The following is a 15,397-nucleotide window of genomic DNA, read 5'->3' on the forward strand; positions in this document are numbered from 1 at the left end:
AATAGGAAACATTAAAAATGACACTCGGAATTCACCTTGCAGAATGCAATTTTTCACAAATGATTCTCTGAAAATACCTCTTCAACATTTTTCTTTGTTTACCAAGTTATTCCACTGAATCTTTGCTGCTTTTCCTTGGGTGCTACTGTACACCACACCCTTGCCTACCATTTACTTAAAAAAATATACACACACTCACACACATATATGCATTCTGGTTATAATCCTGGGGTGTTTTTTCAGTTTTCTTCTAGCAACTGTAATGAGCATCATTAATCAAGATGATAATAATATTAATAATAATTATAATAACCCATCTGAATTAGTTTATTTTCATAGATTAAATTTATTTTTTCATTATCTTGGGTGGGGAGGAATGAGAGAAATAGGTGAGGGAGATGAAGAAGTAAAGAATCCCAGTTATAAAATAAATGAGTCATAGGCATGAGATGAACAGTGTGGGGAATACAGTCAATAATAATAACGCACTATCTTTGTATTGGTGGCAGATGGTAACTAGACTTACCATGGTGATCACTTTGAAATGTGTAGAAATGTCAAATCACTATGTTGTGCACCAGTAACTAACAGAGTGCTGTAGGTCATTTATACTTCAAAAACAAGCATACCAACCAACCAACAAACTCATAGAATAAGAGATCAGGTTTGTGGTTACCAGAGGTGGTAGGTGGGGAGAGGAACCACATGAAAGTAACCAACAGATACAGACTTCTATTTATAAAATTAGGGATATAATGTACAACATGATAATTGTATTTTACACATGAAACTTGTTAAGAAGCAAACCCCGAGAATTCTCACCTGAAGAGAAAATATCATTTCCTTTTTTTTTTTTTGTATTTGCATGTGATGACGGAGGTACACTAAACTTATCGTGGTAATCATTCCATGATGTATGTAAGTCAGACTGTCACACTGGACACCTTAAAGTTAGAGCTGTATGTCAATTATATTGTGATAAAACTGGAAGGAAGAAAATCATGGACTGAGATTTAAATTATGTCTCTTGACTTCAGAGGTAAACAGTTCCTTACGCTCCTCTGAAATCAGGGAGAACAGAGCGGAAAGATAACTGTAAGGTTTATCATTATCTTATGAATGGAAGCTTTTTGTGATCATATGTTTTAGGATAATTTTAATTAGTTTTGCATAAGAATCGAATTCTTGGCACCAAACAACTCCATATTTACAATAGTGCTTTACTAGTTTTGCAACTTTTTTCCTTGTAGCACTACTACTAAGTCCCTGGGCTTCCCTGATGGCTCAGGGAAGTGGTAAAGAATCTGCCACAATGCAGGAGACCTGGGTTGGATCCCTGGGTCAGGGAAGATCCCCTGGAGAAGGGAATGACTACCCACTCCAGTATTCTTGCCTGGAGAATTGCATGAACAGAGGAACCTGGTGGGCTACATTCCTTGGGGTCACAGAGTCAGACACACCTGAGCGACTAACACTTAAGGCTTATCAGACTTTCACTTGGACAAGACTTGAATGTTTCATTTGGATGGAGAGCTAGAGGGTTAATATCTAGTGTCTTTGCAGTATGGGAGAGTCTAATTTGGGAAGTCTCAGAGGAATGACAGAAGGTCTTACCTATTTTCTGGCGGTACTATTACCCTGCCCCTTGGCCCTCTCCTTAGAAATATATGAGTGTACTGAGTCTCACACTAGGGGGAATGTCAGGTAAGTTAAAACCTTTCTTGAGTGCTTAGTCGCTCTTTGAGACCCCATGGGCTGTAGCCCACCAGGCTCCTCTGTCTATGGGGATTCTCCAGGCAAGAATACTGGAGTGGGTTGCCATGCCCTTCTCTAGGGGATCTTCCCTGATCCAGGAATCGAGTCTCCCACACTGCAGACAGATTCTTTTATCACTGAGCCACCAGGGAAGCATAAAGAACTTGCTGGCAAATGCAGGAGACTTAAGAGACTCAGGTTCAATCCCTGGGTTGGAAAGATCCCCTAGAGAAGGGCATGGAAACCTACTCCAGTATTCTTGCCTGGAGGATCCCATGGACAGAGGAGCCTGGTGGGCTACACATACAAAGAGTTGGACATGACTGAAGTGACTAAGCATGCATGCATTTCTTTTGTTAGAATATCCTTCAAAAGATTGAGAGATGACAGACCAGATGGCAGTCCTGTTGGAAGAGATCTAAGAAGCTCTGCTATCACCACTCCTGCCCTGGTGAGACATTAAATTTATGCTTCGAATTATCTGTGCTGCCTTTACATATCTACAGAGTTAAGCTTTTGGATGATGAGTGTATGTTGCCGGGCACAGCACTGGACTTGGAAGAGATGGAGACAGATGATTTGAGAGGAATCCTTTGTAAGTCTGGCGTATGAAGAACCACTTAGCATACAAAATATATATAGAACTAAGGCTGAATGGATCTAATCTTAGCCTTAAGAGATTATACATCATTAATGACTGTGAGTGAGGCAAGTGGCTATTTGAAGTATAGGCTGAAGTAAGTATAAAAGAAAACCTAATTAAAATGTTTAGAATCCAATCAGAAAGGAAATACACCAAGACTAGGAAGAATGTAAGAATGGTTACATGTACAAGATTTTAAGGTAGTATCTCCACTTTATTGCTACATTTTTCCTCAAATAAGTATCATTTTTTTCTCATCGCATGGGATATCAAATGCATTAGTTAAAATTTACATCTACAAACCAGAGGTTAAATATATTAGTACAAAGTTGTATCATTTGGAAATTATAATTAATCTTAGACTAACTGACCATGAATAGAATTCTAACCAGGTGTTTTGGTTTTGCATAAATGAATTCAATAAATAAATAGCCCAGTAGCAAGTTAGAGGCCTGTGATACACTGATGAAAGATCTACTGGATTCTTTCTACATTCTACATTTAGAAAAAAGATGTAAAATTATTAAGTAAAAACATCTCTTATCTTAGATATGATTACTTTTTATACCATGGAGATTTATGTAAAATTTTTAAAATTAACAGAACCGAAAAATGTTAATTACAGTTACCATATTATTTGTTCATGGTCAGAAAAGTGGCTTCAGTCTAATAAGAAAAGATTATAAAAATGGAAGTTTGAGATTAAGTATGAGTTATCTGGTGAATTTACCATAGGTCTAGAATATTAAATACGTTACTTGCAAAGTGTTATGATCAGTGGGAACAATACAGTGAGGTGAGATATACAAAGAGCAGCAGATGGTCTACTGAATAATTGAACACCATTTTTAACTTGACATGGCTTTCACTGAACTGGCTACTTTATCTGCTACTCTTCTACACAACAACTGGAAGCCTAAAGGCTGACTCAGTTGTCGGGTTAAAGCTGAAAAGGACCATAGATTATTAATTCTCTCCATATCTCACAGCTAAAGAAAGTTAAGTCGATAGAAGTAAAATTAAATTATGTAAGCACAGTTGCTTTCCTCATCCTTAGGTTCCACAACTGCACATTAACTCAATGTGGTTGATTGAATCTGTGGAAGCGGGACCTTGGCTACTGTGGGAACACTGTTTTCTAAAAGGGAATTGAGCATCTCTGGATTCTGGTATTCAAGCAGGTTGGTGCTGGTGGTACAGTGTCCTGGAACCAATCATGATAAGTTTTGCAAAATATGTAAGTAACGTTTTTCTCTCTCCCTCTTTGTTTTTCTTTGATTAAAGGTGGCACACTCAAATTAATCTGGCTTTGAGATTTCAGAACTTTGAGATATTTCCAATGGAAGGCAAACTCTTTTTGGCAGAGATCATGTTTATGTCCCTAGCATTTACTAGAATGCCTCATGACTCAGTTGGTAAAGAATCTGCCCCCAATGCAGGAGGTCCGGGTTCAATTCCTGGGTCAGGAAGATCCCCTGGAGAAGGAAATGGTAACCCACTCCAGTATTCTTGCCTGGAAAATCCCACGGACAGAGGAGCCTGGTGGGCTATGATTCATGGGGTCGCAAGAGTTGGACACGACTTAGAGACTAAACCGCCAACCTAGCACATGATAAACGTCCTCTGAAATGAATTACACTTAATCAAATTGATGTTATTGACAAAGGGAGAGTGAAATCATGCTTTGAAATCACCTACTTGGAGAGGGTTTCAATTTTCCATCTTGGGTGGGTAAGTTTCAAACTGTCTAAACTGAAAGTAAATTGATCTATGGAGCACTGACAGGAACTTATGATTCTGTCCTGGTTAGGTTTCTCATTATTTGTGAAAAGTTATTAAATGCTGTCTTGTTACTGTCATATTTTTTCGTCATTTTTTAATTTTATTCATTTTTATTGGAATGTAACTGCTTTACAATGTTGTGTTAGTTTCTGCCGAACGAAGTGAATCAGCCATCAGGCTACAGGTATATATACCCTCCCTCTTAAACTTTCCTCTCACTGTCCCCATCCCACACCTCTAGGTCATTTTAATATAACTATACTTTATGTAATTGATTTCTATCTGACCTCCCAGTGGGCTGATAATTCAATGTTATAAATTACACTGTCTGTGTTTTGATTCATCTTTTTTGTGTCCTCACCTAGTCCTTTTGCCTTTGAAGCTACCACAACTTCAAAGAAAGTTTAAATAAAGAGATGTACAGGTTCAGTGCTGAAAGACAGGAATCTTTAAAAACTGCATTAAAACAACTATATTTTTCTTTTTAGTTTTTAACAAGTATTAAATTCATTAATTCTCTTCTCAAGGAAGGCCTTCTCCCACACTTTTTCCTTCTCGATCCCTTCTTTATTTAGTGTGTATGAACTACACACGGGCTTCCCTGGTGGCTCAGACGGTAAATAATCTGCCTGCAATGCGGAAGACTTGGGTTGGATCCCTGGGTTGGGAAGATCCCTTGGCGCATGGCATGGCAACCCACTCCAGTATTCTTGCCTGTTGAATCTTGCCTGGACAGGGAAGCCTGGCGGGCTACAGTCCATGGGGTTGCAAAGAGTCAGACAGGACTGAGCAGCTAACCACAGCACAGCACATGAACTACACACTGTTGAAGTTGTAGCAGATGAGAGGACTTGTACTTAGGGGAAAATCTGGACCAAGAAAGCAAATAAATTATACATATTTATCTTTCGTACTCTTTCTCCTATCATTTTTTTTGGAAAGCACACATTTTGTGGCCTAGACACATTTATTTGAATGATACCTATCTGTTTACACATTGTCTTGTTTCCTGATATTGTTTCTTGCCAAGTCCTTACAGAAACGTTGTAGATTCTTATATATGCCTTGTTTATGCTTATTGAATGAATGAATAAATGAAGACCAGAAAAATGCCATGTAGGTCTGGAAAATTCCTAAGAAATAAATCATCTAGCCCTATCCCATTGTAACACTGTAGTTGAGGAAATTCAAGTCTGGAAAGGCTGTATAATTATAATTAGAGGCAGAGGGGAGTCAGTATCCATTCCTTTGATTCTCAATATGTTTCCATTGTAATAATACAACTGCTGCTAAATTAATAGACTCTTTACAACGTTTGACCCCAGGATTGAGGAGGTTTTTACTTCTATACCTGAACCTAGACTGACCATAATATAACTTCCTACTATGGAAATATCTCTTACAGTAAGACATATGCCATAACCCAGAAATTCTACTTCTCAGTATGTATATAAGACACATAAATATATGCATATGTATACTCAGTACTTATATAAGATACATAGTATATAAGATATGCAAAAGCAAATGTTTATTTCATTTATCTTAATAATAATAAAATCCTGAAAAGAACTCAAATGTTTTCTACATGGTGAGTGGTTAAATGACTCTTGATATTTATATTTTATGAAATATTATGCAACAGTTAAAAAGAACAAGCCATACCTATGTCTGGGGCCTTCCAGGTGTTTCAGGGGTAAAGAATCTACCTGCGAATGCAGGAGATGTGGGTTCGATCCCTGATCTGAGAAGATCCCCTAGAGAAGGAAATGGTAATATACTCCAGTATTCTTGCCTGAAAACCCTATGGACAGAGGAGCTTGGCAGGCTACAGTCAGTGGGATCTTAAAGAGTCAGATAAGACTTAGAGACTGAACGACAACATATTGATATCTATGTTTGGTTATAGCAACAGAATTCTAAGACGTTGTACAAGAAAAAATGAAAGCTGAAGAATATCTACAGTATATAAAACACATAGACATATGAAAAATAATATGTATAGCTATACTGGATCCATTTGACATACAGCATTAACAAAGGGTGGGAAATAAATGTTAAATTTTTGATAGACACAGTTATCTATGGAGAAGATGAGACTAAAAGTGGAAGGCAGCTTAATAGTTATCTTGATTTCATCTCCAAGTTTAAAATTTGTGTGCTAGGTTGCTTCAGTCATGTCTGACTCTTTGCGACCCTGTGGAATATAGCCCACTAGGCTCCTCTGTCCCTAAGATTCTCTAGGCAATAATACTGCAGTAGGTTGCCATACCCTCCTCCAGGGATTGAACCCTCGTCTCTTACTTTCCCTGCATTGGCAAACAGGTTCTATACCATGAGTGCACCTTGAAAGTCCTTAAAATCTGTAAAACACAGGATATATTCATGAGTTTTTTTTCATGTAATGTGAAAAAAGATTTTTAATAGCAGTATTATCCAATAAAAACTTAATGTGCCTCTATTCTGACATTCCTTTACACTAGGGGCTAGGAAAGAATACAGAATATGCAGAAGTGGTTATCATTCCAGGCCAGCTCAAGTTCTATGAAAGAGATAATATAAATAAGATATTGATATTTAATTATTATAGGAAACAAAATTATAAAGAGTAAAGGAGCAGTAGTGAAAGAAGATGGCTACACTGAGCATGCTTTTGTCAAAAAATAGTTAATAATAGAAACCAATTTTTTCCACTCTAGATCAGTGATCCTCAAATATTCACTATTCTCCAAAACAAAGATCAGAATTTCCAAGCTTTGACTATTCTGAAAAATCTTTTGTTGTTTCTATTCTTAATCATTATGTATGTTTTGACATCAGTGAAAATCAGAAGAAATGTGTAAAAATCAATAGCAGGAAAAAAGAGGGGGTATTTAGACATGTATTAATAATTAAGAAGAAACAGTGACGTATATAAAAATGTTAAGTTATTGGTAAAGACAAGTGGTGTCTAATTAAAATACTTAGCTTTCTGAGCTCTGAGCCTACTACTAGCAAACATGTCTTAAAATGAAGCCTTATTCAAAAAGAGCTTCATGAATAGATATCTTACATCAAAGTGATTCAGTGATGCTTTGTGAGCTTTGTTTGTGGGAAGTTTATGTAGTGTAGAGGTTAAGATCACAGGCTTAGTGCTTAGTCACACCTACGTTTTGAAACCTGATTCTGCTGCTTCCACTCCCAAGATCACTGTAAGATCCTGGGTAAGTTTTATTTAACCTATCTATACCTCAGTTTACTCTTTTGTTAAAGCCAGTAACACTGCATACCTCACAGATTGTTTTAGTGGAGTGACGAGTACAGAAGCACTTAGCTTAGCAGGGCTCAGTAAGCTAGAGAAGAGTTACATTTTCCTCTTCCAGTGGAAGTTTAGAAATGTAGGCAGACAGTAAAATGATAGCCTTTTATCAGTGTCCTACAAAACAAAGTGTAGATCATCTAGCTCTTTAGATAGCTGGATGAAGACAGGCACAAAATATATGATAGTTTAATCCTCAAGGTTAGCCTTTTGGGTTTTGGGTAAGAGTAGAACAATCAAACCTTTTTCTTGGTTTAGCTGGACCAAGGAGAAATGAAGGGAGAGACAGAAGGTATCACTGAGGTGACAGTGGGGACATGATGATCACTCACTGTTCTGCCATAAGGGCTGTACTCTGCTCACAGATGATAAATGTGAACAAGGACTGGGGGAGAAAACAGATCGAAGTGGGTAAAATCGTGAAGAGGATCTGCTGGTGGTAAACCATTCCATAGCTATGTGGTTCCTTTAGAACTGCCCTTTCCCCTCAGGGGTATATCTATCATGAGCTTTACTTTAATTAAAAAAAAAATGGATTGGATAAATGGATAAAGAAAATGTGGTACCTATATACAATGGAATATTACTCAGCCATAAAAGGCACAAAACTGTGCCATTTGTAGAGATGAGGATGAACCTAAAATTTGTTATACAGAGTGATATTAAGTCAGAAAGAGTAAAACAAGTCTCATATACTAATGCATGTATGTGGAATCTAGAAAAACGGTACAGATGAACCTAGTTCCAGGGCAGGAACAGAGATGCAGATGTAGAGAATGAGCATGTGGATACAGCCAGGGATGGGGACAGGACAAACTGTGAGATTAGGGTTGACGTATACACAATACTTTTTTGCGTTGATAGACTGATTTCCCCTGCTTCTTTTACTAGAAACAAAAACTGTCTCTTCAACCTTCTTTGTAAAGTAACTGTCTGTAAATTAAAACGTATTGAAAATAATTGTCAAGATGGTAGTTGAAATCCAAGTTGAGAATTCCATATTCTTTTTCTGGTCTTAATACCAACACTGTCATAAAATAAGTCAACACAAGTAAGTGTACAAGAAAACTACTGGTTCTCAAAATGGCTTCATCTAGGGAAGAACTAAATATTTTTATTGAGCAAAAAGCACTTTACTCTCATAATACCAGTTATTTCGTGATAACCAGAAGGTTTTGACCAGGTAGATCTAACTTTATCAAACATTAGGAAGTCAAAGTTTTAAAATTTTATGTTGTAAAAAATCAAACCATAGCTTTGTTCCTACCAGTTTCATTTATCGGGATTTAGCCAATGAGGTGTTTAGACTTTAGCCAATAGAATATTAGACTTTATCCAATAGAACAACACAGAACTAAATTTAAGCATCTTTCATTTAACTGAAGAAATGTAACCTTTCAGATAAAAGTTTGGTTCAAAACTGATCATCTATATAAAGGTTTTAAAAAGCGAAATGAACTATATTGTTATTAATATCCCCAACCAGGATTCTATACCCCTGGAGAAGGAAATGGCAACCCACTCCAGTGTTCTTGCCTGGAGAATCCCATGGACAGAGGAACCTGATGGGCTACAGTCCATGGGGTCGCAAGAGTCGGACACGACTGTAATATCCCTAACCAGGATTCTATACACGGGGTTGCAAAAGCTAACCTGCCTTATAGTTTGTTTCGTTTATATTTTTTGCTTTAACTTCCAAGAGGTGAAGAACCAAATTTAATGTTTAATCTCAGTAAACACAGGTAAAGTGGTTGCTATGTTTATTTCATTCCCTTTACACATTTTTTGGGCTTCCCTGGTGGCTCAGATGGTAAAGAATCCACCTGCAATGCAGGGGACCTGGGTTTGATCTCTGGGTTGGAGACATCTCCTGGAGAAGGGAATGGCTACCCACTCTAGTATTCTTGCCTGGAGAATCCCACAGACAGGGAGCCTAGTGGGCTACAATCTACCGGACTGCAAGAATCCGACATGATTGAGCGACTAAGCACACACATTTTTACACAAATCTAGCTTTATTTTACAGAGAAGTCTTCTCAAATAATAAATTCTTTTTGGAAGCTGACAGGATATCAGTTAAACCAAGGATAAATAACATACATTTTTATTGCAAATTATTTCCCTTTAAATGCAAGAGGGGGTGGTCTAAAACAGGAAAACTAATTTCTGGCATCCTTTCTGCATCTAAATTTCTACTATAATGACTGGGGTTTTGAACAACTATATCCAACCTTTCCATCAGAACAATAAAAACCTATTTTAAGTTAGGGGCTTAAGTAAATTTTGGAAAATTCTAATCATTGAAAGAATCATGAAGGAGTCACAATTTTAATATTGTATAGTCATATACAGTCTAACATTTCAGAATCAAGAGATCTGAAACACATTCTCAGGAAAGAATGGCTTTCCACAGCACCTCACTCACTCACCGGAAGCCTTACAGATAAGTTCCATTTGTTATCACAGAAGTCAGATTCACTTCAGCAATAGGATTCAGATTGTTGTACAATGACAAAAGATACGATGTCTCAGAGCAAGAGAAGTGCAGTTTATCTACAGTAAAACCTCGGGTTGAACGACTGACCTTAAAGGTGCAAGGTGATGAACAGAAGTACTCCTTAAAATCTAACGTGTTTAGGAATGGCTTGGGGCTCTTTGTTAAATGCACATTGTAACTTAGTAGGTCAAGGTGGGGTCTGAGATCTTACATGTCTAACAAGTTCCCTGATGGTATGAATTCTGGGAATCTACCACAACAATGAGGTACATAATTCTGATATTTAAGGTCACGCAAGGTTAATGTTTTTTATCTGAAACCTAAGAATGTTTGGATTTGAAATATAAGAATGTTTGGAGGTCACTTTCTTTCATGAACTTTCACAGGCACAAAGTATTGATGGCAAAGGTATGGGGTTCCAGGATAATATTTTTGGCTATAAATCATCCCTTTACTGAATTCGTTTGCTGGAATGAATCTAAGTCTTCTAATATATCAAGCCAACCATGTTTACAGATTTGTGCACATGGATTTTGGGGTATACACAGAATTCTTTCCTGTATCTGTGCTATTTAATTTTCCTTATCTGGATGCCCTAGATGGCATGACATGAACCAGGGGAAGGGTTGGAAAAGAGTTGAATGTAAGTTTATATGCTTTTAATTTTCTTTTGAAATGAAGCAAATATTTGTATAAGCAGTTTATAAATAACTGCCAAAATGCTTGTGAAAATACGGCAACATTTATTAGTAAGGACCCATTAAATCATTAAGTTAATGTAAAAGCTGAGAATAATATCACCATTAACCTGAGAAATAATTTTTTATTTGTCCCCCTTGAGACATAGCCTCAGTGTTGCTATTAATGGTGACTATCAGGTGATATCTGGAGTATGACTTGGAATCAGTTCCTTTATTAATAATAAATAATTTACAGACAGACAACATTCACAATTGTTAAAAGTACTTCAAAGGCTTTATAGAAAGAATTTCAATATAATCCTAGTTAAGACTATCCTTGTTTGACTCTAACTAAAAAAAAACACTTTTCTTAATTTTAGACAGGAAGGCCAACATTCATTACTCTTTTATATGAAAATTTTGGCATAAAAAGTTAAGGCCACAGAAGTCATCAGGAACAGAGTAGAGAATAGAACTGGTTATCTCAGAATTGTGTCCTAAATTCTCCAGAAAAGCCTCCTCTGAGCAAAATGTAGGTGGACAGAATTTCCCCTTTTTCTTTTTTTTTTTTAATATTTTTAAAATCCAGAATATTTATTGCACATTTACTCATTGAAATTCTTAAGACGAACTGGATGCTGCAACAGCTGCCCTCTTGGGTTTAGGTGTTGTTCCTTCATGGAATCCATGCCTAAATCTGCGGTATACAATTTTTTGGTGCCCCATTCAATCAGTCCCAGTGGTATTTTGTCTTTTAGCTTTAGCACTCCGGTTATGCTTTCCTTACACTTGGCAGGGTAGCCACATTTGCCACAAGTCGACTTCCGAAGGTGGTAGGTCTTAGAGCCACAGCACCATGGTGGTTTTACTCCGACATGTCCCAAATGAGGACGTTCCCTTAGTCATCTTGCTTCTGCCCCTCTTTAAGATTTATTTCATTCAATCCAGAACATTTATTAAAAGTGCATGGTGTACAGTGAACTATTACTACATGCTTTGTGGAAAAGGATTTATGTGAAAAACAAAACAACTGAAGCTAAAAAGCAAAAACAAATTACTAAATGGACTTCTGCGTCTAGTTTGGACGGAGAAATAGGGACCGCATTAACTCTCCTTCCTGAAACAACTATAAAAGCAGATGAAGTGCACGGGACAAAGTTTTTCAAACAATGAATAACAGGCACCAAAGGATGGTGATCCCTGAGAAAGAGGAAACAGATAAGGTAAGCATTATGATTCCCTCAGCTCAGAGTCTGCAGAGAGACTCCAGGCGGTGGTGCAGGGAGGGGCACTCATGCCAAGGCTGGTCATCTCTTGGAGTTGAGGAAATGGAACTGACCATCTAGGGAGCCGGGGCACCTAGAAGTTGTAGGGCAAAGTCTGGTGTGCGGACAGAACTTCACAGAGAAAGCTCCTGAAATCTCCAGAAGGTCCCCTCAAGTCTTCAGCTGGGTACAAATCAGTTTACTTATGTAGGGAAACAAGAACCACCTGCAAAGTACAAAGACCAATTGCCAATGCTCACACAGAGCTGAGAGTAATTCGTGTTCCTAAGCATGGGGTTTTCGTCATAATTCAACAGACATTAGGTAGACCCCAAAAGTTATTACTTCAGTAGTGGAGCATAATACAGTCCTAGTCTAATGGTTTCTTTTTAATCCTTTTAATTCCCATAAAACTTAATGGGAAGCCTCAAAAGGATAAACTCTCCAAGTAACCTAACTATGGCCAAGAACAAAGTTCAAGAATATGAATAGGAACACAAAAATATCCATCACCCATTCAATAAGGCAAAATCGTAATATCTGGCATCCAGTTAAAAATTACCAGGTATGCACAGATGCATGGACATATGACTTGACGGTGAACAGAAAAAGCAATCAATAGAAGCAATCAAAAATTGACAGACAGGGGAATTAATTACTCTGATGCTGGGAGGGATTGGGGGCAGGAGGAGAAGGGGATGACAGAGGATGAGATGGCTGGATGGCATCACCGACTCAATGGATGTGAGTTTGAGTGAACTCCGGGAGATGGTGATGGACAGGGAGGCCTGGCGTGCTGCGATTCATGGGGTTGCAAAAAGTTGGACACGACTGAGCAACTGAACTGAACCGAACTGATGTTATACAACACATTGTAGCTATATCCCATGTGCTTATGAAAGTACAGGAAAGATTGAGCATATTATGTAGAGACATGGAAGACACGAAAAAGACTGAGATCACACAGAGATGAAAAATCTAATATCTGAGATGAAACAAACATTGTATAGAATTAACAAATTAAATGCTACAGAACAAAACAAATCAGTGAGCTTGAAGACACAATAATAGAATTATTAAAACAAACAAACACAGAGAGGAAAAAGCCCAAAACCAAATGAATACCAATGATCTGTGGGACAGCTTTAAGCAGATGGAGCATGTGAGTTAATCTGCTTGTGAGCTGGAATCCTCAAGAAGGGGTATTTGAAGAAATGGATGTAATGTTTGCAATCCAAGAAGTGCAATGGGGCTTAAGTGCACAAAACAGGAAAGAAACTATACCACAGACATCATAATAAAATTACTTAAAATCACTGGTAAAGAGAAAATCTTAAAAACATAGAGTAAGAGACATTTTGTACATAGGACAAAGCACAGCAACTCCTTTAAACTACTGGGGGAAAAATCTGTCAGAATTATATATCAGTCTTCCTTTTTACTTAAGGAAAGGAATCTTAATTAAGTAGACTGGAAGCAGAAAAGCAGGGGTCTTGTCTGATAAATCTTTAAGGTGATTGATTGTAGTCACTCCTTCTTTCTTTCCAAACCTCTCCCTTCCTTTTTTATTAATAAAAATTGCAAAAAAGGATTCATCTTACGCCTATCTATTAGTTGATAATGGTAAAGCCTGACTTTTAGAGGAAGATGTCCCCTCCTAGATATCAGCTGCTGCTGCTGCTGCTAAGTCGCTTCAGTCGTGTCCAACTCTGTGCGATCCCATACACGACAGCCCACCAGGCTCCCCGGTCCCTGGGATTCTCCAGGCAAGAACACTGGAGTGGGTTGCCATTTCCTTCTCCAATGCATGAAAGTGAAAAGTGAAAGTGAAGTCGCTCAGTCGTATCCGACTCTTAGTGACCCCACGCGCTGCAGCCTACCAGGCTCCTCCGTCCATGGGATATTCCAGGCAAGAGTACTGGAGTGGGGTGCCATTGCCTTCTCTCAGAAAGGGGATAGGCTTTACTTATTTTAACATTTTATGTTGCACTGTATCTAATAAGCAGAATCAGGGCTAAAATGCATCTAGTTCAAGAAACCCACTGAACTGTTAATGCCAAAGATTATATTTCAACTCTTAAGATATTTTAAATTAAGGAATATATATTTTTGTTGGGATTGGCCTTAGATTTATGGGCTAATGTTAATTTTTACAGCTTTTCTAACTCCTGTATAGTATAAGGAAAATTACCCCCCCAAAAGTGTCCCAATTGGATTAAGTTTAAATTCTCAGTTCTCACGGAAACTTCTAAGAGGCTAGCTTTCAAGTTCAAATACCCCAGGAACACCTCAGAAGCTTCTTTTTATAGAAGATTCCACCCACCCTAAATTCCTTCAGTGATGTTAAATTAGAGTTTGCCCTAAATCAAAGAAAAACCAACTTATTTTATAAGACAACTTAGAATGAATTATATTTATTCATAGTTACTGAGTAATCCAGGATCACAATAAATATCTACTATGAACAATACAATTCAGTTCAGTTCAGTTCAGTCACTCAGTCGTGTCCGACTCTTTGCGACCCCATGAACCGCAGCACGCCAGGCCTCCCTGTCCATCGCCAATTCCCGGAGTTTACCCAAACTTATGTCCATCGAGTCAGTGATGCCATCCAGCCATCTCATTCTCTGTCGTCCCCTTCTCCTCCTGCCCCCAATCCCTCCCAGCATCAGGGTCTTTTCCAATGAGTCAGCTCTTCACATGAGGTGGCCAAAGTACTGGAGTTTCAGCCTCAGCATCAGTCCTTCCAATGAACACCCAGGACTGATCTCCTTTAGGATGGACTGGTTGGATCTCCTTGCAGTCCAAGGGACTCTCAAGAGTCTTCTCCAACACCACAGTTCAAAAGCATCAATTCTTTGGCGCTCAGCTTTCTTCACAGTACAACTCGCACATCTACACATGACCACTGGAAAAACCACAGGCTTGACTAGACGGACCTTTGTTGACAAAGTAATGTCTCTGCTTTTGAATATGCTATCTAGGTTGGTCATAACTTTCCTTCCAAGGAGTAAGCGTCTTTTAATTTCATGGCTGCAATTACCATCTGGAGTGATTTTGGAGCCCCAAAAAATAAAGTCTAACATTGTTTCCACTGTTGTTATGAAAATGTTACTGGAGTTCTGATAAAAGGTATATTTTCTAATATACTAAGAGAAAATTTTAGAGACACTGAGATTCCTTATGTTAGAAGTTATGAGCTAATTTTTATTTTTATTTATTTTATTTTATTTTTAAATTTTACATAATTGTATTAGTTTTGCCAAATATCAAAATGAATCCACCACAGGTATACATGTGTTCCCCATCCTGAACCCTCCTCCCTCCTCCCTCCCCATACCATCCCTCTGGGTCGTCCCAGTGCACCAGCCCCAAGCATCCAGTATCGTGCATTGAACCTGGACTGGCAACTCGTTTCATACATGATATTTTACATGTTTCAATGCCATTCTCCCAAATCTTCCCACCCTCTCCCTC

The 15,397-nt window shown here is 38.0% G+C and overlaps 1 pseudogene; it reads right to left on the bottom strand.

Annotated features, from left to right (window-relative positions):
- Nucleotides 1–11,273: 11,273 nt before the first annotated feature.
- On the bottom strand, nucleotides 11,274–11,948 carry LOC102408132 (annotated as a pseudogene).
- Nucleotides 11,949–15,397: the final 3,449 nt, after the last annotated feature.

This window comes from Bubalus bubalis, chromosome 10, assembly GCF_019923935.1.
Source record: "Bubalus bubalis isolate 160015118507 breed Murrah chromosome 10, NDDB_SH_1, whole genome shotgun sequence".
Taxonomy (NCBI): domain Eukaryota; kingdom Metazoa; phylum Chordata; class Mammalia; order Artiodactyla; family Bovidae; genus Bubalus; species Bubalus bubalis.